Source organism: Podarcis bocagei, assembly GCF_964188305.1.
Source record: "Podarcis bocagei genome assembly, chromosome: 7".
NCBI lineage: Eukaryota > Metazoa > Chordata > Lepidosauria > Squamata > Lacertidae > Podarcis > Podarcis bocagei.
This window is the reverse complement of record NC_138132.1, coordinates 93,010,492-93,032,598: the sequence shown is the minus strand read 5'-3', so window position 1 is coordinate 93,032,598 and position 22,107 is coordinate 93,010,492. Positions and strand designations below refer to the sequence as shown.

General features: G+C 67.1%; 1 protein-coding gene across 1 annotated transcript in view; it reads right to left on the bottom strand.

Moving 5' to 3' along the window:
- Positions 1–2,844: 2,844 nt before the first annotated feature.
- The window catches only part of LOC308590752 (maestro heat-like repeat family member 5), a 45,763-nt gene continuing 26,500 nt past the window's right edge, over positions 2,845–22,107 (bottom strand). The window contains exon 20 of the transcript XR_014009897.1: positions 2,845–2,863. The gene's annotated coding sequence lies outside the window, so the exon portion shown is untranslated. The remainder of the gene's footprint in view (positions 2,864–22,107) is intronic.

Here is a 22,107-nt window from a genome sequence, read left to right as displayed (position 1 = left end):
CAATCTCTTTACATTTCCAACACTTGTTATCGGGCAAATGATAAATTTTTGCCAGCTTGACTGGGGTCATGTACCACCTATAAACCATTTTCATAATATTTTCCTTTAAGGCATTACATGCCGTGAATTTAATACCGGTGTTCCATAACCATTCCCAGTCAGCAGACATAATGTTATGACCAATATCCTGTGCCCACTTAATCATAGCCGATTTAACTGTTTCATCCTGTGTATTCCATTTCAGCAGCAAGTTATACATTCTTGATAAATTCTTAGTATTGGGTTCTAACAATTCAGTCTCTAGTTTTGATTTTTCCACCTGAAAGCCAATTTTCCTATCCTGTTTGAAAAACTCCATTATTTGATGATATTGAAACCAATTTTGTACTTTATGTTTCATTTTCTCATGACTTTGTAATTTCAATTTATCTCCCTCCTGTTCCAAAATTTCCCAATACTTCGGCCATCCGACCTCCATATTGAGTTTCTTCACTGCCTTAGCCTCCACTGGTGACACCCATCTGGGGGTTTTGTTTTCCAACAGATCTTTATATCTTATCCAAACATTAAACAATGCTTTTCTGACAATATGATTTTTAATGATCGTACAGTGGTTAGTACTCTGCACCGGGACTGCAGTCAGCTCTCCGCGGCCATCCGGAGCGGGGCGGGACTTAGCGTTAGAGGAATTTGGCAAGTTATCCGGTTTCAAATTACATAAACTAAAGACCTGGATGGAAAGCAACAATATCATCGCAGAGGAGCAGGCGGGTTTCCGCCCCGGAAGATCAACAACAGACCAAATCTTAATCCTAAATCACTTGGCCACCAAGTACGCTGCCAATGGCCTAAAAGCCCTCCACGTCGCCTTTATAGACTTTAAGCAGGCCTTTGATCTAATTCCCAGGAACCAGCTATGGACAAAATTGGCAGCGACATCTATCGACCGCCGCCTTCTCTTGCTGATTATTAATTTGCATACAAATACCCTCTTGAGGATTAGGATAGATAGTAAGGGGCTAGTCTCCAATCCGGTTGCCACCACTAGGGGGGTAAGACAGAGCTGTTTGCTTGCCCCTGCTCTGTTTAATTTCTATATTAATTCGCTAGCGGTGCATATGGCAAATGCTGATTTCCATCCACCAAAACTGGCAGGGCGAGCCTTAAATGTCCTACTGTATGCGGACGATGCCGCCCTATTAGCTACCTCCCCCATCGGATTAAGGAGGATGCTTCGAGCTCTTCATGAATATGAGACCCAACACGAGCTCCAATTAAATTATGCCAAGACCAAAATAATGGTCTTTGCTGCTCGACCGAAACCTAATTTATGGTCAATTAATGGTATTCCTTTAGAGCAGGTCAGTTGCTTCAAGTACCTGGGTTAGGTTGTAAGATCAAATAGGTCCTTCCTGGCGCACAGAGAATACATAGCCTCGAACGCATCCAAAGCAGCCCTGGTGATTAGAACCCTGTACTCCAAGAAACAGGCACAAACTGTCAATGTTGCCTTACGTCTCTTTAAAATGAAAGTCCTCCCTCTTCTGCTGGTGGGCATTGCCTTGGGCTCACGTAGGGATTTTGAAAAATTGGAATCTATCCAAACCCAATTCCTCAGGGCCATACTCAGGATCCCCCCCTCCGTGGCAGGCGCGATCATGAGATTGGAAACCGGTTGCCAAGCCTTTAGGTATGTGGCCCTGAAAGCAAAGCTATGGCTATGGCTCAAGCTCTGTTTCAGACCGGTGGGTTTGGCCCCCTTGATTCTGAGGGATAACTTTAAATCTCCATGGGAAGGGGAGATAGTGGAGGAAGTGCAGAAGTGTGGGTTGTCCTCCCTTTATATAGAGTCCATGACGTATAGCCACGCAAAGGCGGTGATCGCGCAAAGATTAAGGGATATTGCCAGACAGGAGGACATAGCCCGTGTGAAACCTGGGTTGTTTCTGGGGGAGCAGTTGTATCGGGCTGCTCCAGCTCACTACCTGGCGGATATCCACTACGTGGAATACCGCAGACTATTTACTGCGGCTAGGCTGAATGTTCTTGACTCGGCGGTCCTGAAGGGAAGATATGGAGGAGTTCCATATGACCAGAGATTATGCCACTGTGCATTGGGTGAGGTAGAATCCACAGAGCACATTTTATTGAGCTGTCCCTTCTACAACGATTTAAGACAGTATCTTATAACTCCATACTTACCCCAGCTCAGTTCCCAACAAAGAGGAAAGCAGACAGCATATCTGCTAAATAAGTCTTCTGGGAAAACAACCTTGTCAATGGCTAAATTTCTTTTCCTGGCACTCAAGTGTCGGAAACGTATAACTGAATGCTTTGATGTGGGTTATCTGTGAGAGATCTAGTTCTGTGGCCCTACCTTACTTATGTATCTCCCATGATGTTATAGTTTATAATTATTGTGTAATGTTTTAATTCTGACTATCGGTCGAATAAAGAAATTGATTGATTGATTGATTGATTGATAAACTAAAGACAAAAATGCTGACCAAGAATGTGGAAAAGGAGGAAAGTGAAAAACTGGAAATGCAGTATGGAATCAAAGTGGCAATTTTTTTTTTTGTTTTTGGGTTTTGTCTTTTTTCTTTTTTTCTTTTTTTCCTTTTTTTGTTTTTTCTTTTTGTTGTTTTTTTGTAATGGTTGATTTGGTGTTCTTTTATGGCTATGCATATGAAACTTAATAAAAAGTAAAAAAATAGAAAAGTATAAAGAATTAATATAAAGTATAAAGTAACATTTAAATAATTTTTTGAATTATGGATGGCTAAATTCAAATCAGTACCTGGGGAAAAGGTCTTCTTCAGTACGTTTATGACTTGATAGTGGCTTGTGATGAGTATCACACCTCTAAGGAGGCCACAGAGGAATTGTTGCACCTATTATTGGAGGCTGAGCAGATCCCAGGACTGCAGGCAGCTCTGCACCGCCATCCGGAGCAGGGCGGGGCTTTGCCCCCAGCTCCCAGAGGCCGCGCAGAGCTGCGCTGATCACGGGACTGCAGGCAGCTCTGCGCCGCCATCCAGAGCGGGGCGGGACTTAGCGTCCAGAGCAGGTCGGGACTTTGCCCCCAGCTCCCAGAGGCCGCGAAGAACTGTACTGATCCCAGGACTGCAGGCAGCTCTGCGCGGCCATCGGGAGCGGGGCGGGGCTTCGCCCCCGGCTCCCGGTGGCCTCGCAGAGCTGCGCTGTTCCCGGGATCAGTGCAGCTCTGAGCAGCCATCGGGAGCGGGGCGCTAAGTCCCGCCCCGCTCTGGATGGCCGCGCAGAGCTGCCTGCAGTCCTGGGATCAGCGCAGCTCTGCACGGCCATCGGGAGCGGGGCGCGAAGTCCCACCCCGCTCCGGTTGGCGGCGCAGAGCTGCCTGCAGTCCCGGGATCAGCGCAGCTCTCTGCGGACATCCGGAGCGGCCGGGACTTAGCGCCCCGCTCCGGATGGCCGAGCAGAGCTGCCTGCAGTCCCGGGATCAGCGCAGCTCTGCGCGGCCACTGGGAGAAGGGGGCGAAGCCCCGCCCTGCTCCCAATGGCCGCGCATAACTGCCTGCAGTTCTGGGATCAGCGCAGCTCTGCGCGGCCTTCGGGAGAGGGACGCGAAGTCCCGCCCCGCTCCGGATGGTGGCGCACAGCTGCCTGCAGTCCTGGGATCAGCGCAGCTCTGCACGGCCATCGGGAGCGGGACGCGAGGTCCCGCCCCGCTCCGGATGGCGGCGCAGAGCTGCCTGCAGTCCCGGAATCAGCGCAGCTATGCGCGGCCACTGGAAGCCAGGGGAGAAGCCCCGCCCCGATCCCGATGGCCGCGCAGAGCTGCCTGCACTCCTGGGATCAGCGCAGCTCTGCTCGACCATCGGGAGCGGGACGCTAAGTCCGGCCCCGCTCTGGATGGCGGCGCACAGCTGCCTGCATTCCCGGGATCAGCGCAGCTCTGCGCGGCCACTGGGAGAAGGCGGCGAAGTCCAGCCCCGCTCCCGATGGCCGAGCAGAGCTGCCTGCAGTCCCGGGATCAGCGCAGCTCTGCGCGGCCACTGGAAGCCAGGGGCGAAGCCCCGCCCCGCTCCCGATGGCCGCGCAGAGCTGCCTGCAGTCCCGGGGTCAGTGCAGCTCTGTGAGACCACCGGGAGCCGGGGGCGAAGCGGCCTTCCGGAGTGGGGGGGAGCTTCGCCCCCGGCTCCCGGTTGCCTCGCAGAGCTGCGCTGTGCCCGGGGCTGCAGGCAGCTCTGCGCGGCCATCGGGAGTGGGGCGGAGCTTTGCCCCCTTCTCCCAGTGGCCGCGCAGAGCTGCGCTGATCCCGGGATTGCAGGCAGCTCTGCGCCGCCATCCGGAGCGAGGCGGGACTTAGCGCCCCGCTCCTGATGGCCACGTAGAGCTCCGCTGATCCCGGGACTTCAGGCAGCTCTGCGCCGCCATCCGGAGCGGTGCGGGACTTCGCGACCCGCTCCCGATGGCCGCGCAGAGCTGCGCTGATCCCAGGACTGCAGGCAGCTCTGCGCGGCCATCAGGAGCGGGGCGGGGTTTCGCCCCCTTCTCCCAGTGGCCGCGCAGAGCTGCGCTGATCACGGGACTACAGGCAGCTCTGCGCTGCCATCCAGAGTGGGGCGCTCCCGATGGCCGCGCAGAGCTGCTCTGATCCCAGGAATGCAGGCAGCTCTGCACCGCCATCTGGAGCGAGGTGGGGCTTTCCCCCGGCTCCCGGTGGCCGCGCAGAGCTGCGCTTATCCTGGGACTGCAGGCAGCTATGTGCCGCCATCCGGAGCGGGGCGGGACTTCGCGCCCCGCTCCTGATGGCCGTGCAGAGCTGCACTGATCCCAGGAGTGCAGGCAGCCCTGCGCAGCCATCCGGTGCGGGGCGGGGCTTCGCCCCGGCTCCCGATGGCTGCGCAGAGCTGCGCTGATCCCAGGACTGCAGGCAGCTCTGCGCGGCCATCGGGAGCGGGGCGGGGTTTCGCCCCCTTCTACCAGTGGCCGCGCAGAGCTACGCTGATCACGGGACTGCAGGCAGCTCTGCGCTGCCATCGGGAGTGGGGTGGAGTTTTGCGTCCGGCTCCCGGTGGCCGTGCAGAGCTGTGCTGATCCAAGGATTGCAGGCAGCTCTGCGCGGCCATCGGGAGCGGGGTGGAGTTTTGCGTCCGGCTCCCAATGGCCGCGCAGAGCTGTGTTGATCCCGGGACTGCAGGCAGCTCTGCGCCGCCATCCGGAGCGGGCCGGGACTTCGCGCCCTGCTCCCAATGGTCGAGCAGAGCTGCGCTGATCCCAGGAGTGCAGGCATCTCTGTGCCGCCATCGGGAGCGGGGTGGGACTTAGTGCGACCCCCGCCCAATGGCTGCGCAGAGCTGCGCTGATCCCAGGACTGCAGGCAGCTCTGCGTGGCCAATGGGAGCGGGGCGGGGTTTCGCCCCCTTCTCCCAGTGGCCGCGCAGAGCTGCGCTGATCACGGGACTGCAGGCAGCTCTGCGCGGCCATCGGGAGCGGGGTGGAGTTTTGCGTTCGGCTCCCGGTGGCCTTGCAGAGCTGTGCTGATCCCGGGATTGCAGGCAGCTCTGCGCCGCCATCCGGAGCGAGGCGGGACTTAGCGCCCCGCTCCGGATGGCCACGCAGAGCTCCACTGATCCCGGGACTTCAGGCAGCTCTGCGCCGCCATCCGGAGCAGGGCGGGACTTCGCGTCCCGCTCCCGATGGCTGCCCAGAGCTGCGCTGATCCCAGGAATGCAGGCAGCTCTGCGCCGCCATATGCAGCGGGGCGGAACTTACCGCCCCGCTCCCGATGGACGCACAGAGCTGCGCTGATCCCAGGACTACAGGCAGCTCTGCGCAGCCATCGGGAGCGGGGCGGGACTTTGCCCCCGGCTCCCATGGCCGCGCAGAGTTGCGCGGATCCCGGGACTGCATGCAGCTCTGCGGCGCCATCGGGAGCGGGGCGGGACTTCGCGCCCCGCTCCCGATGGCCGCGCAGAGCTGCGCTGATCCCAGGACTGCAGGCAGCTCTGCGCCGCCATCTGGAGCGGAGCGGGACTTACCGCCCCGCTCCCGATGGACGCGCAGAGCTGCGCTGATCCCAGGACTGCAGGCAGCTCTGCGGGCCATCGGGAACGGGACGGGGTTTCGCCCCCTTCTCCCAGTGGCCGCGCAGAGCCGTGCTGATCACGGGACTGCAGGCAGCTCTGCGCGGCCATCGGGAGCGGGGTGGAGTTTTGCGTCCGGCTCCCGGTGGCCGTGCAGAGCTGTGCTGATCCCGGGATTGCAGGCAGCTCTGCGCCGCCATCCGGAGCGGTGCGGGACTTCGCGACCCACTCCCAATGGCCGTGCAGAGCTGCGCTGATACCAGAACTGCAGGCAGCTCTGCGCGGCCATCGGGAGCAGGGTGCGAAGTCCCACCCCACTCCGGATGGCAGAGCTGCCTGCAGTCCTGGGATCAGTCCCGGGGTCAGTGCAGCTCTGTGAGACCACCGGGAGCCGGGGGCGAAGCCCCGCTCCGGATGGCGGCGCAGAGCTGTGCCGATCCCAGGAGCGCAGGCAGCTCTGCGCCGCCATCGGGAGCGGGACGGGGCTTCACTCCTGGCTCCCAATGGATGCACAGAGCTGCGCTGATCCCGGGACTTCAGGCAGCTCTGCGCCACCATCGGGAACGGGACGGGACTTAGCGCCCCAATCCCGATGGCCGCGCAGAGCTGCGCTGATCCCAGGACTGCAGGCAGCTCTGCACCGCCATCCGGAGCAGGGCAGGGCTTTGCCCCCGGCTCCCAGAGGGCGCGCAGAGCTGCGCTGATCCAGGGACTGCAGGCAGCTCTGCACGGCCATCAGGGGCGGACCGGGGCTTCGCCCCTTGCTCCCGGTAGCCGCGCAGAGCTGCGCTGATCCCGGGACTGCAGGCAGCTCTGCCCCGCTAACCGGAGCGGGGCCGGACTTCGCGCCCCGCTCCCGATGGCCGTGCAGAGCTGCGCTGATCCCAGGACTGCAGGCAGCTTTGCGCGGCCATCCAGAGCGGGGCGGGACTTAGCGCCCCGCTCCCGATGGCCGAGCAGAGCTGCCTGCAGTCCCGGGATCAGCGCAGCTCTGCGAGGCCACCGGGAGCCGGGGGTGAAGCCCCGCCCCGCTCCCGATGGCCGCGCAGATATGCCTGCCTTCCCGGGATCAGTGCAGCTCTGAGCGGCCATCGGGAGCGGGGTGGGACTAAGCCGCTCCCGATGGTCGAGCAGAGCTGCGCTGATCCCAGGAGTGCAGGAAGCTCTGCGCGGCCATCGGGAGCGGGGCGGGGCTTCGCCCCGGCTCCTGGTGGCCGCGTAGAGCTGCGCTGATCCCGGGACTGCAGGCAGCTCTGCGTCGCCATCCGGAGCGGGGCGCTAAGTCCCGAACGCTCCGGATGGTCGTGCAGAGCTGCGCTGATCACAGGACTGCAGGCAGCTCTGCGCGGACATCGAAAGCGGGGCGGGGCTTCGCCCCCTTCTCCCAGTGACCGCGCAGAGCTGCGCTGATCCCAGGACTGCAGGCAGCCCTGCTCCGCCATCCGGAGCTGGGCGGGACTTCGCGGCCCGCTCCCAATGGCCGTGCAGAGCTGCGCTGATACCAGAACTGCAGGCAGCTCTGCGCGGCCATCGGGAGCAGGGTGCGAAGTCCCACCCCACTCCGGATGGCGTCGCAGAGCTGCCTACAGTCCCGGGATCAACACAGCTCTGTGCGGCTATCGGGAGCGGGGCGCTAAGTCCCGCCCCGCTCTGGATGGTGGCGCAGAGCGGCCTGCAGTCCCAGGGATAAGTGCAGCTCTGCGGGGCCATTGGGAGCAGGGCGCGAAGTCCCGCCCCGCTCCGGATGGCCGCGCAGAGCTGCCTGCAGTGCTGGGATCAGCGCAGCTCTGCGCGGCCATCGGGAGCGGGACGCGAAGTCCCGCCCCGCTCCAGATGGCGGCGCAGAGCTGCCTGCAGTCCCGGGATCAGCGCAGCTCTGCGCGGCAAACGGGAGCGGGACGGGGCTTCACTCCTGGCTCCCGATGGATGCACAGAGCTGCGCTGATCCCGGAACTGCAGGCAGCTCTGCGTCGCCCGCCGGAGCGGGGCGCTAAGTCCCGGCTGCTCCGGATGGCCGTGCAGAGCTGCGCTGATCCCAGGACTGCAGGCAGCTGTGCGCGGCCATCGGGAGCGGGGCAGGGCTTCACTCCTGGCTCCCAATGGATGCACAGAGCTGCGCTGATCCCGGGACTGCAGGCAGCTCTGCGCCGCCATCGGGAACAGGACGGGACTTAGCGCCCCGCTCCCGATGGCCGTGCAGAGCTGCGCTGATCCCAGGACTGCAGGCAGCTCTGCACCGCCATCCGGAGCAGGGCGGGGCTTTGCCCCCGGCTCCCAGAGGCCGCGCAGAGCTGCGCTGATCCCAGAACTGTAGGCAGCTCTGCGTCGCCCGCCGGAGCTGGGCGCTAAGTCCCGGCCGCTCCGGATGGCCGTGCAGAGCTGCGCTGATCCCAGGACTGCAGGCAGCTGTGCGCGGCCATCGGGAGCGGGGCAGGGCTTCGCCCCGGCTCCTGGTGACCGCGCAGAGCTGCGCTGATCCCGGGACTGCAGGCAGCTCTGCGCTGCCATCTGGAGCGGGGCGGGACTTCGGATCCCGCTCCCGATGGCCTTGCAGAGCTGCGCTGATCCCTGGACTGCAGGCAGCTCTGCACCGCCATCCGGAGCAGGTCGGGGCTTTGCCAACGTCTCCGAGAGGCCGCGCAGAACTGTACTGATCCCAGGACTGCAGGCAGCTCTGCACCGCCATCCGGAGCAGGGCGGGGCTTTGCCCCCGGCTCCCAGAGGGCGCGCAGAGCTGCGCTGATCCAGGGACTGCAGGCAGCTCTGCACGGCCATCAGGGGCGGACCGGGGCTTCGCCCCTTGCTCCCGGTAGCCGCGCAGAGCTGCGCTGATCCCGGGACTGCAGGCAGCTCTGCCCCGCTAACCGGAGCGGGGCCGGACTTCGCGCCCCGCTCCCGATGGCCGTGCAGAGCTGCGCTGATCCCAGGACTGCAGGCAGCTTTGCGCGGCCATCCAGAGCGGGGCGGGACTTAGCGCCCCGCTCCCGATGGCCGAGCAGAGCTGCCTGCAGTCCCGGGATCAGCGCAGCTCTGCGAGGCCACCGGGAGCCGGGGGTGAAGCCCCGCCCCGCTCCCGATGGCCGCGCAGATATGCCTGCCTTCCCGGGATCAGTGCAGCTCTGAGCGGCCATCGGGAGCGGGGTGGGACTAAGCCGCTCCCGATGGTCGAGCAGAGCTGCGCTGATCCCAGGAGTGCAGGAAGCTCTGCGCGGCCATCGGGAGCGGGGCGGGGCTTCGCCCCGGCTCCTGGTGGCCGCGTAGAGCTGCGCTGATCCCGGGACTGCAGGCAGCTCTGCGTCGCCATCCGGAGCGGGGCGCTAAGTCCCGAACGCTCCGGATGGTCGTGCAGAGCTGCGCTGATCACAGGACTGCAGGCAGCTCTGTGCGGACATCGAAAGCGGGGCGGGGCTTCGCCCCCTTCTCCCAGTGACCGCGCAGAGCTGCGCTGATCCCAGGACTGCAGGCAGCCCTGCTCCGCCATCCGGAGCTGGGCGGGACTTCGCGGCCCGCTCCCAATGGCCGTGCAGAGCTGCGCTGATCCCAGAACTGCAGGCAGCTCTGCGCGGCCATCGGGAGCAGGGTGCGAAGTCCCACCCCACTCCGGATGGCGTCGCAGAGCTGCCTACAGTCCCGGGATCAACACAGCTCTGTGCGGCTATCGGGAGCGGGGCGCTAAGTCCCGCCCCGCTCTGGATGGCGGCGCAGAGCGGCCTGCAGTCCCAGGGATAAGTGCAGCTCTGCGGGGCCATTGGGAGCAGGGCGCGAAGTCCCGCCCCGCTCCGGATGGCCGCGCAGAGCTGCCTGCAGTGCGGGGATCAGCGCAGCTCTGCGCGGCCATCGGGAGCGGGACGCGAAGTCCCGCCCCGCTCCAGATGGCGGCGCAGAGCTGCCTGCAGTCCCGGGATCAGCGCAGCTCTGCGCGGCAAACGGGAGCGGGACAGGGCTTCACTCCTGGCTCCCGATGGATGCACAGAGCTGCGCTGATCCCGGAACTGCAGGCAGCTCTGCGTCGCCCGCCGGAGCGGGGCGCTAAGTCCCGGCTGCTCCGGATGGCCGTGCAGAGCTGCGCTGATCCCAGGACTGCAGGCAGCTGTGCGCGGCCATCGGGAGCGGGGCAGGGCTTCACTCCTGGCTCCCAATGGATGCACAGAGCTGCGCTGATCCCGGGACTGCAGGCAGCTCTGCGCCGCCATCGGGAACAGGACGGGACTTAGCGCCCCGCTCCCGATGGCCGTGCAGAGCTGCGCTGATCCCAGGACTGCAGGCAGCTCTGCACCGCCATCCGGAGCAGGGCGGGGCTTTGCCCCCGGCTCCCAGAGGCCGCGCAGAGCTGCGCTGATCCCAGAACTGTAGGCAGCTCTGCGTCGCCCGCCGGAGCGGGGCGCTAAGTCCCGGCCGCTCCGGATGGCCGTGCAGAGCTGCGCTGATCCCAGGACTGCAGGCAGCTGTGCGCGGCCATCGGGAGCGGGGCAGGGCTTCGCCCCGGCTCCTGTTGACTGCGCAGAGCTGCGCTGATCCCGGGACTGCAGGCAGCTCTGCGCTGCCATCTGGAGCGGGGCGGGACTTCGGATCCCGCTCCCGATGGCCTTGCAGAGCTGCGCTGATCCCTGGACTGCAGGCAGCTCTGCACCGCCATCCGGAGCAGGTCGGGGCTTTGCCAACGTCTCCGAGAGGCCGCGCAGAACTGTACTGATCCCGGGACTGCAGCCAGCTCTGCGCGGCCATCGGGAGCGGGGCGGGGCTTCGCCCCCGGCTCCCGGTGGCCGCGCAGAGCTTCGCTGTTCCCGGGATCAGTGCAGCTCTGAGCAGCCATCGGGAGCGGGGCGCTAAGTCCCGCCCCGCTCCAGGTGGCGGCGCAGAGCTGCCTGCAGTCCCGGGATCAGCGCAGCTCTGTGCGGCCATCCAGAGCGGCCGGGAGTTAGCGCCCCGCTCCGGATGGAGCCGCAGAGCTGCCTGCATTCCCGGGATCAGCGCAGCTCTGCGCGGCCAATGGGAGAAGGGGGCGAAGTCCCGCCCCGCTCCCGATGGCCGCGCAGAGCTGCCTGCACTCCTGGGATCAGCGCAGCTCTGCTCAACCATCGGGAGCGGGACGCGAAGTCCCGCTCCGCTCCGGATGGCGGTGCAGAGCTGCCTGCAGTCCCGGGATCAGCGCAGCTCTGTGCGGCCACCGGAAGCCAGGGGCGAAGCCCCCCGCGCTCCCGATGGCCGCGCACAGCTGCCTGCAGTCCTGGGATCAACGCAGCTCTGCACGGCCATTGGAAGCGGGACGCGAAGTCCCGCCCCGCTCCTGATGGCCGCGCAGAGCTGCCTGCACTCCTGCGATCAGCGCAGCTCTGCTCAACCATCGGGAGCGGGACGCTAAGTCCCGCCCCACTCTGGATGGCGGCGCATAGCTGCCTGCAGTCCCGTGATCAGCGCAGATCTGCGCGGCCACTGGGAGAAGGGGGCGAAGCCCCGCCCCGCTCCCAATGGCCGCGCAGAACTGCCTGCAGTCCGGGGATCAGCGAAGCTCTGCGCGGCCATCGGGAACGGGACGCGAAGTCCCGCCCCGCTCTGGATGGCGACGCAGAGCTGCCTGCAGTCCCGGGATCAGTGCAGCTCTGCGCGGCCACCGGAAGCCAGGGGCGAAGCCCCGCCCCGCTCCCGATGGCCGAACAGAGCTGCCTGCAGTCCTGGGATCAGCGCAGCTCTGCACGGCCACCCGGAGCAGCCGGGACTTAGCGCCCTGCTCCGGATGGCGAAGCAGAGCTGCCTGCAGTCCCGGGATCAGCGCAGCTCTGCGTGGCCACCGGGAGCCGGGGGCGAAGCCCCGCCCCGCCCCTGATGGCCGTGCAGAGCTGCCTGCGGTCCCGGGATCAGCGCAGCTCTGCGCTGCCTCTGGGAGCCAGGGGCAAAGCCCCGCCCTGCTCCGGATGGCGGTGCAGAGCTGCCTGCAGTCCTGGGATCAGCGCAGCTCTGCACGGCCATCGGGAGCGGGGCGCTAAGTCCCGTCCTGTTCCCGATGGCGGCGCAGAGCTGCCTGCAGTCCTGGGATCAGCGCAGCTCTGCACGGCCATCCGGAGCAGCCGGGACTTAGCGCCCTGCTCCGGATGGCGAAGCAGAGCTGCCTGCAGTCCCGGGATCAGCGCAGCTCTGCGCGGCCACCGGGAGCCGGGGGGCGAAGCCCCGCCCCGCCCCTGATGGCCGTGCAGAGCTGCCTGCGGTCCCGGGATCAGCGCAGCTCTGCGCTGCCTCTGGGAGCCGGGGGCAAAGCCCCGCCCTGCTCCGGATGGCGGTGCAGAGCTGCCTGCAGTCCTGGGATCAGCGCAGCTCTGCGCGGCCACTGGGAGAACAGGACGAAGTCCCGCCCCGCTCCCGATGGCCGCGCAGAGCTGCCTGCACTCCTGCGATCAGCGCAGCTCTGCTCAACCATCGGGAGCGGGACGCTAAGTCCCTCCCCACTCTGGATGGCGGCGCAGAGCTGCCTGCAGTCCTGTGATCGGCGCAGATCTGCGCGGCCACTGGGAGAAGGGGGCGAAGCCCCGCCCCGCTCCCAATGGCCGTGCAGAACTGCCTGCAGTCCTGGGATCAGCGCAGCTCTGCACGGCCATCGGGAGCGGGACGCGAGGTCCCGCCCCGCTCCGGATGGCGGCGCAGAGCTGCCTGCAGTCCCGGAATCAGCGCAGCTCTGCACGGCCACTGGAAGCCAGGGGAGAAGCCCCGCCCCGATCCCGATGGCCGCGCAGAGCTGCCTGCACTCCTTGGATCAGCGCAGCTCTGCTCGACCATCGGGAGCGGGACGCTAAGTCCGGCCCCGCTCTGAATGGCGGCGCACAGCTGCCTGCATTCCCGGGATCATCGCAGCTCTGCGCGGCCACTGGGAGAAGGCGGCGAAGTCCAGCCCCGCTCCCGATGGCCGAGCAGAGCTGCCTGCAGTCCCGGGATCAGCACAGCTCTGCGCGGCCACCGGAAGCCAGGGGCGAAGCCCCGCCCCGCTCCCGATGGCCGCGCAGAGCTGCCTGCAGTCCCGGGGTCAGTGCAGCTCTGTGAGACCACCGGGAGCCGGGGGCGAAGCCCCGCTCCGGATGGCGGCGCAGAGCGGGGCCGATCCCAGGAGCGCAGGCAGCTCTGCGCCGCCATCGGGAGCGGGACGGGGCTTCACTCCTGGCTCCCGATGGATGCAAAGAGCTGCGCTGATCCCGGGACTTCAGGCAGCTCTGCGCCACCATCGGGAACGGGACGGGACTTAGCGCCCCGATCCCGATGGCCGCGCAGAGCTGCGCTGATCCCAGGACTGCAGGCAGCTCTGCACCGCCATCCGGAGCAGGGCGGGGCTTTGCCCCCGGCTCCCAGAGGGCGCGCAGAGCTGCGCTGATCCAGGGACCGCAGGCAGCTCTGCACGGCCATCAGGGGCGGACCGGGGCTTCGCCCCTTGCTCCCGGTAGCCGCGCAGAGCTGCGCTGATCCCGGGACTGCAGGCAGCTCTGCCCCGCTAACCGGAGCGGGGCCGGACTTCGCGCCCCGCTCCCGATGGCCGTGCAGAGCTGCGCTGATCCCAGGACTGCAGGCAGCTTTGCGCGGCCATCCAGAGCGGGGCGGGACTTAGCGCCCCGCTTCCGATGGTTGCTCAGAGCTGCACTGATCCCGGGAACAGCGCAGCTCTGCGAGGCCACCGGGAGCCGGGGGCGAAGCCCCGCCCCGCTCCCGATGGCCGCGCAGATATGCCTGCCTTCCCGGGATCAGTGCAGCTCTGAGCGGCCATCGGGAGCGGGGTGGGACTAAGCCGCTCCCGATGGTCGAGCACAGCTCCGCTGATCCCAGGAGTGCAGGAAGCTCTGCGCGGCCATCGGGAGCGGGGCGGAGCTTCGCCCCGGCTCCTGGTGACTGTGTAGAGCTGCGCTGATCCCAGGACTGCAGGCAGCTCTGCGTCGCCATCCGGAGCGGGGCGCTAAGTCCCGAACGCTCCGGATGGTCGTGCAGAGCTGCGCTGATCACAGGACTGCAGGTAGCTCTGCGCGGACATCGAAAGCGGGGCGGGGCTTCGCCCCCTTCTCCCAGTGACCGCGCAGAGCTGCGCTGATCCCAGGACTGCAGGCAGCCCTGCTCCACCATCCGGAGCTGGGCGGGACTTCGCGGCCCGCTCCCAATGGCCGTGCAGAGCTGCGCTGATACCAGAACTGCAGGCAGCTCTGCGCGGCCATCGGGAGCAGGGTGCGAAGTCCCACCCCACTCCGGATGGCGTCGCAGAGCTGCCTACAGTCCCGGGATCAACACAGCTCTGTGCGGCTATCGGGAGCGGGGCGCTAAGTCCCGCCCCGCTCTGGATGGCGGCGCAGAGCGGCCTGCAGTCCCAGGGATAAGTGCAGCTCTGCGGGGCCATTGGGAGCAGGGCGCGAAGTCCCGCCCCGCTCCGGATGGCCGCGCAGAGCTGCCTGCAGTGCTGGGATCAGCGCAGCTCTGCGCGGCCATCGGGAGCGGGACGCGAAGTCCCGCCCCGCTCCAGATGGCGGCGCAGAGCTGCCTGCAGTCCCGGGATCAGCGCAGCTCTGCGCGGCAAACGGGAGCGGGACGGGGCTTCACTCCTGGCTCCTGATGGATGCAGAGAGCTGCGCTGATCCCGGGACTGCAGGCAGCTCTGCGCCGCCATCGGGAACAGGACGGGACTTAGCGCCCCGCTCCCGATGGCCGTGCAGAGCTCCGGATGGCCGTGCAGAGCTGCGCTGATCCCAGGACTGCAGGCAGCTGTGCGCGGCCATCGGGAGCGGGGCAGGGCTTCACTCCTGGTTCCCGATGGATGCACAGAGCTGCGCTGATCCCGGGACTGCAGGCAGCTCTGCGCCGCCATCGGGAACAGGACGGGACTTAGCGCCCCGCTCCCGATGGCCGTGCAGAGCTGCGCTGATCCCAGGACTGCAGGCAGCTCTGCACCGCCATCCGGAGCAGGGCGGGGCTTTGCCCCCGGCTCCCAGAGGCCGCGCAGAGCTGCGCTGATCCCGGAACTGCAGGAAGCTCTGCGTCGCCCGCCGGAGCGGGGCGCTAAGTCCCAGCCGCTCCGGATGGCCGTGCAGAGCTGCGCTGATCCCAGGACTGCAGGCAGCTGTGCGCGGCCATTGGGAGCGGGGCAAGGCTTCGCCCCGGGTCCTGTTGGCCGCGCAGAGCTGCGCTGATCCCGGGACTGCAGGCAGCTCTGCGCTGCCATCTGGAGCGTGGCGGGACTTCGCATCCTGCTCCCGATGGCCTTGCAGAGCTGCGCTGATCCCTGGACTGCAGGCAGCTCTGCACCGCCATCCGGAGCAGGTCGGGGCTTTGCCAACGGCTCCGAGAGGCCGCGCAGAACTGTACTGATCCCGGGACTGCAGGCAGCTCTGCGCGGCCATCGGGAGCGGGGCGGGACTTCGCTCCCGGCTCCCGGTGGCCTCGCAGAGCTGCGCTGTTCCCGGGATCAGTGCAGCTCTGAGCAGCCATTGGGAGCGGGGCGCTAAGTCCCACCCCGCTCTGGATGGCCGCGCATAGCTGCCTGCAGTCCTGGGATCAGCGCAGCTCTGCACGGCCATCGGGAGCGGGGCGCGAAGTCCCGCCCCGCTCCGGTTGGCGGCGCAGAGCTGCCTGCAGTCCCGGGATCAGCGCAGCTCTGTGCGGCCATCCGGAGCGGCCGGGAGTTACCGCCCCGCTCCGGATGGCGCCGCAGAGCTGCCTGCATTCCCGCGATCAGCGCAGCTCTGCGCGGCCACTGGGAGAAGGGGGCGAAGTCCCACCCCGCTCCCGATGGCCGCGCAGAGCTGCCTGCACTCCTGGGATCAGCGCAGCTCTGCTCAACCATCGGGAGCGGGACGCGAAGTCCCGCTCCGCTCCGGATGGCGGTGCAGAGCTGCCTGCAGTCCCGGGATCAGCGCAGCTCTGCGCGGCCACCGGAAGCCAGGGGCGAAGCCCCGCCGCGCTCCCGATGGCCACGCACAGCTGCCTGCAGTCCTGGGATCAGCGCAGCTCTGCGCGGCCAACGGGAGCGGGACGGGGCTTCACTCCTGGCTGCCTATGGATGCACAGAGCTGCGCTGATCCTGGGACTGCAGGCAGCTCTGCGCCGCCATCGGGAACAGGACGGGACTTAGCGGAGCAGGGCGGGGCTTTGCCCCCGGCTCCCAGAGGCAGCGCAGAACTGTACTGATCCCGGGACTGCAGGCAGCTCTGCGCGGCCATCGGGAGCGGGGCGGGGCTTCGCCCCCGGCTCCCGGTGGCCTCGCAGAGCTGCGCTGTTCCAGGGATCATTGCAGCTCTGAGCAGCCATCGGGAGCGGGGCGCTAAGTCCCACCCAGCTCTGGATGGCCGCGCAGAGCTGCCTGCAGTCCTGGGATCAGCGCAGCTCTGCACGGCCATCGGGAGCGGGGCGCGAAGTCCCGCCCCGCTCCGGTTGGCGGCGCAGAGCTGCCTGCAGTCCCGGGATCAGCGCAGCTCTGTGCGGCCATCCGGAGCGGCCGGGACTTAGCGCCCCGCTCCGGATGGCGCCCCAGAGCTGCCTGCAGTCCCGGGATCAGCGCAGCTCTGCGCGGCCACTAGGAGAAGGGGGCGAAGTCCCGCCCCGCTCCCGATGGCCACGCAGAGCTGCCTGCACTCCTGCGATCAGCGCAGCTCTGCTCAACCATCGGGAGCGGGACGCTAAGTCCCGCCCCACTCTGGATGGCGGCGCATAGCTGCCTGCAGTCCCGTGATCAGCGCAGATCTGCGCGGCCACTGGGAGAAGGGGGCGAAGCCCCGCCCCACTCCCAATGGCCGCGCAGAACTGCCTGCAGTCCTGGGATCAGCGAAGCTCTGCGCGGCCATCGGGAGCGGGACGCGAAGTCCCGCCCCGCTCTGGATGGCGACGCAGAGCTGCCTGCAGTCCCGGGATCAGCGCAGCTCTGCACGGCCATCCGGAGCAGCCGGGACTTAGCGCCCTGCTCCGGATGGCGAAGCAGAGCTGCCTGCAGTCCCGGGATCAGCGCAGCTCTGCGCGGCCACCGGGAGCCGGGGGCGAAGCCCCGCCCCGCCCCTGATGGCCGTGCAGAGCTGCCTGTGGTCCCGGGATCAGCGCAGCTCTGCGCTGCCTCTGGGAGCCGGGGGCAAAGCCCCGCCCTGCTCCAGATGGCGGCGCAGAGCTACCTGCAGTCCCGGGATCAGAGCAGCTCTGCGCCGCCACCGGAAGCCAGGGGCGAAGCCCCGCCCCGCTCCCGATGGCCGCGCACAGCTGCCTGCAGTCCTGGGATCAGCGCAGCTCTGCACGGCCACTGGGAGAAGGGGGCGAAGCCCCGCCCCGCTCCCAATGGCCGCGCAGAACTGCCTGCAGTCCTGGGATCAGCGCAGCTCTGCGAGGCCAACCGGAGCCAGGGACGAAGCCCCGCCCGCTCCCGATGGCCGCGCAGAGCTGCCTGCAGTCCAGGGATCAGCGCAGCTCTGCGAGGACAACCGGAGCGGGGGAGCGGGGCGCTAAGTCCCGCCCCGCTCTGGATGGCGACGCAGAGCTGCCTGCAGTCCCGGGATCAGCGCAGCTCTGCGAGGCCAACCGGAGCCAGGGACGAAGCCCCGCCCGCTCCCGATGGCCGCGCAGAGCTGCCTGCAGTCCAGGGATCAGCGCAGATCTCCACGGCCATCCGGAGCAGCCGGGACTTAGCGCCCTGCTCCGGATGGTGAAGCAGAGCTGCCTGCAGTCCCGGGATCAGCGCAGCTCTGCGCGGCCACCGGGAGCCGGGGGCGAAGCCCCGCCCCGCCCCTGATGGCCGTGCAGTGCTGCCTGCGGTTCCGGGATCAGCGCAGCTCTGCGCTGCCTCTGGGAGCCGGGGGCAAAGCCCCGCCCTGCTCCGGATGGCGGTGCAGAGCTGCCTGCAGTCCTGGGATCAGCGCAGCTCTGCACGGCCATGGGGAGCAGGGCGCTAAGTCCCGTCCTGTTCCCGATGGCGGCGCAGAGCTGCCTGCAGTTCCGGGATCAGCGCAGCTCTACGCGGCCACTGGGAGAAGGGGACGAAGTCCTGCCCCGCTCCCGATGGCCGCGCAGAGCTGCCTGCACTCCTGCGATCAGCGCAGCTCTGCTCAACCATTGGGAGCGGGACGCTAAGTCCCTCCCCGCTCTGGATGGCGGCGCAGAGCTGCCTGCAGTCCTGTGATCGGCGCAGATCTGCGCGGCCACTGGGAGAAGGGGGCGAAACCCCGCCCCGCTCCCAATGGCCGCGCAGAACTGCCTGCAGTCCTGTGATCAGCGCAGATCTGCGCGACCACTGGGAGAAGGGGGCGAAGCCCCGCCCCGCTCCCAATGGCCGCGCAGAACTGCCTGCAGTCCTGGGATCAGGGCAGCTCTGCGTGGCCATCGGAAGCCAGGGGCGAAGCCCCGCCCCGCTCCCGATGGCCGCGCACAGCTGCCTGCAGTCCTGCGATCAGCGCAACTCTGCACGGCCATCGGGAGCGGGACGCGAAGTCCCGCCCCGCTCTGGATGGCGACGCAGAGCTGCCTGCAGTCCCGGGATCAGCGCAGCTCTGCGCGGCCACCGGGAGCCGGGGGCGAAGCTCCGCCCCGCCCCTGATGGCCGTGCAGAGCTTCCTGCGGTCCCGGGATCAGCGCACCTCTGCGCTGCCTCTGGGAGCCGGGGGCAAACCCCCCCCCCTGCTCCGGATTGCGGTGCAGAGCTGCCTGCGGTCCCGGGATCAGCGCAGCTCTGCACGGCCATCGTGAGCGGGTCGCTAAGTCCCGTCCCGTTCCCGAGGGCGGCGCAGAGCTGCCTGCAGTCCCGGGATCAGCTAAGCTCTGTGCATCCATCGGGAGCCAGGAGTGAAGCCCAGTCCCGCTCCCGATGGCGGCGCAGAGCTGCCTGCGCTCCTGGGATCGGCAAAGCTCTGCTCGGCCATCCGGACCTGGGCCGGGCTTCGCCCCCAGCTCCCGGTGGCCGCGCAGAGCTGCACTGATTCCAGGACTGCAGGCAGCTCTGCACGGCCTTCCAGAGCGGGGCGGGGCTTCGCCCCGGCTCCCGGTGGCCGCGCAGAGCTGCGCTGATCCCGGGACTGCAAGCAGCTGTGCGCGGCCATCCGGAGCGGGGCGGGACTTAGTGTCCCGCTCCCGATGGTTGAGCAGAGCTGCGCTGATCCCAGGAGTGCAGGCAGCTCTGCGCGGCCATCGGGAGCGGGGCGGGACTTCGCCCCTTTCTCCCAGTGGCCGCGCAGAGCTGCGCTGATCCCGGGACTGCTGGCAGCTCTGCAGCGCTATCTGGAGCGGGGTGCTAAGTCCCGGCCGCTCCGGATGGCCTTGCGGAGCTGCGCTCATCCCCGGACTGCAGGCAGCTCTGTGCCGCCATCGGGAGCGGGGCGGGGCTTCGCCCCCGGCTCCCGGTGGCCTCACAGAGCTGCGCTGTACCCGGGGTCAGTGCAGCTCTGCGCGGCCATCGGGAGCGGGGCGCTAAATCCCGCCCCGCTCTGGATGGCCGCGCAAAGCTACTTGTAGTCCTGGGATCAGCGCAGCTCTGCACGGCCATCGGGAGCGGGGCGCGAAGTCCCGCCCCGCTCCGGTTGGCGGCGCAGAGCTGCCTGCAGTCCGGGGATGAGCGCAGCTCCGCAAGGCCATCCGGAGCGACCGAGACTTAGCACCCCGCTCCAGATAGCGCCGCACAGCTGCCAGCAGTCCCGGGATCAGCGCAGCTCTGCGCGGCCACTGGGAGAAAGGGGCGAAGTCCCGCCCCGCTCCCGATGGCCGCGCAGAGCTGCCTGCACTCCTGGGATCAGCGCAGCTCTGCTCAACCATCGGGAGCGGGACACTAAGTCCCGCCCCGCTCTGGATGGCGGTGCAGAGCTGCGTGCAGTCCCGTGATCAGCGCAGCTCTGCGCGGCCACCGGGAGCCGGGGGCGAAGCCCCGCCCCGCCCCTGATGGCCGCGCAGTGCTGCCTGCGGTTCCGGGATCAGCGCAGCTCTGCGCTGCCTCTGGGAGCCGGGGGCAAAGCCCCGCCCTGCTCCGGATGGCGGTGCAGAGCTGCCTGCAGTCCTGGGATCAGCGCAGCTCTGCACGGCCATGGGGAGCAGGGCGCTAAGTCCCGTCCTGTTCCCGATGGCGGCGCAGAGCTGCCTGCAGTTCCGGGATCAGCGCAGCTCTACGCGGCCACTGGGAGAAGGGGACGAAGTCCTGCCCCGCTCCCGATGGCCGCGCAGAGCTGCCTGCACTCCTGCGATCAGCGCAGCTCTGCTCAACCATTGGGAGCGGGACGCTAAGTCCCTCCCCGCTCTGGATGGCGGCGCAGAGCTGCCTGCAGTCCTGTGATCGGCGCAGATCTGCGCGGCCACTGGGAGAAGGGGGCGAAACCCCGCCCCGCTCCCAATGGCCGCGCAGAACTGCCTGCAGTCCTGTGATCAGCGCAGATCTGCGCGACCACTGGGAGAAGGGGGCGAAGCCCCGCCCCGCTCCCAATGGCCGCGCAGAACTGCCTGCAGTCCTGGGATCAGGGCAGCTCTGCGTGGCCATCGGAAGCCAGGGGCGAAGCCCCGCCCCGCTCCCGATGGCCGCGCACAGCTGCCTGCAGTCCTGCGATCAGCGCAACTCTGCACGGCCATCGGGAGCGGGACGCGAAGTCCCGCCCCGCTCTGGATGGCGACGCAGAGCTGCCTGCAGTCCCGGGATCAGCGCAGCTCTGCGCGGCCACCGGGAGCCGGGGGCGAAGCTCCGCCCCGCCCCTGATGGCCGTGCAGAGCTTCCTGCGGTCCCGGGATCAGCGCACCTCTGCGCTGCCTCTGGGAGCCGGGGGCAAACCCCCCCCCCTGCTCCGGATTGCGGTGCAGAGCTGCCTGCGGTCCCGGGATCAGCGCAGCTCTGCACGGCCATCGTGAGCGGGTCGCTAAGTCCCGTCCCGTTCCCGAGGGCGGCGCAGAGCTGCCTGCAGTCCCGGGATCAGCTAAGCTCTGTGCATCCATCGGGAGCCAGGAGTGAAGCCCAGTCCCGCTCCCGATGGCGGCGCAGAGCTGCCTGCGCTCCTGGGATCGGCAAAGCTCTGCTCGGCCATCCGGACCTGGGCCGGGCTTCGCCCCCAGCTCCCGGTGGCCGCGCAGAGCTGCACTGATTCCAGGACTGCAGGCAGCTCTGCACGGCCTTCCAGAGCGGGGCGGGGCTTCGCCCCGGCTCCCGGTGGCCGCGCAGAGCTGCGCTGATCCCGGGACTGCAAGCAGCTGTGCGCGGCCATCCGGAGCGGGGCGGGACTTAGTGTCCCGCTCCCGATGGTTGAGCAGAGCTGCGCTGATCCCAGGAGTGCAGGCAGCTCTGCGCGGCCATCGGGAGCGGGGCGGGACTTCGCCCCTTTCTCCCAGTGGCCGCGCAGAGCTGCGCTGATCCCGGGACTGCTGGCAGCTCTGCAGCGCTATCTGGAGCGGGGTGCTAAGTCCCGGCCGCTCCGGATGGCCTTGCGGAGCTGCGCTCATCCCCGGACTGCAGGCAGCTCTGTGCCGCCATCGGGAGCGGGGCGGGGCTTCGCCCCCGGCTCCCGGTGGCCTCACAGAGCTGCGCTGTACCCGGGATCAGTGCAGCTCTGCGCGGCCATCGGGAGCGGGGCGCTAAATCCCGCCCCGCTCTGGATGGCCGCGCAAAGCTACTTGTAGTCCTGGGATCAGCGCAGCTCTGCACGGCCATCGGGAGCGGGGCGCGAAGTCCCGCCCCGCTCCGGTTGGCGGCGCAGAGCTGCCTGCAGTCCGGGGATGAGCGCAGCTCCGCAAGGCCATCCGGAGCGACCGAGACTTAGCACCCCGCTCCAGATAGCGCCGCACAGCTGCCAGCAGTCCCGGGATCAGCGCAGCTCTGCGCGGCCACTGGGAGAAAGGGGCGAAGTCCCGCCCCGCTCCCGATGGCCGCGCAGAGCTGCCTGCACTCCTGGGATCAGCGCAGCTCTGCTCAACCATCGGGAGCGGGACACTAAGTCCCGCCCCGCTCTGGATGGCGGTGCAGAGCTGCGTGCAGTCCCGTGATCAGCGATGATCTGCGCGGCCACTGGGAGAAGGGGGCGAAGCCCCGTCCCGCTCCCAATGGCCGCGCAGAACTGCCTGCAGTCCTGGGATCAGCGCAGCTGTG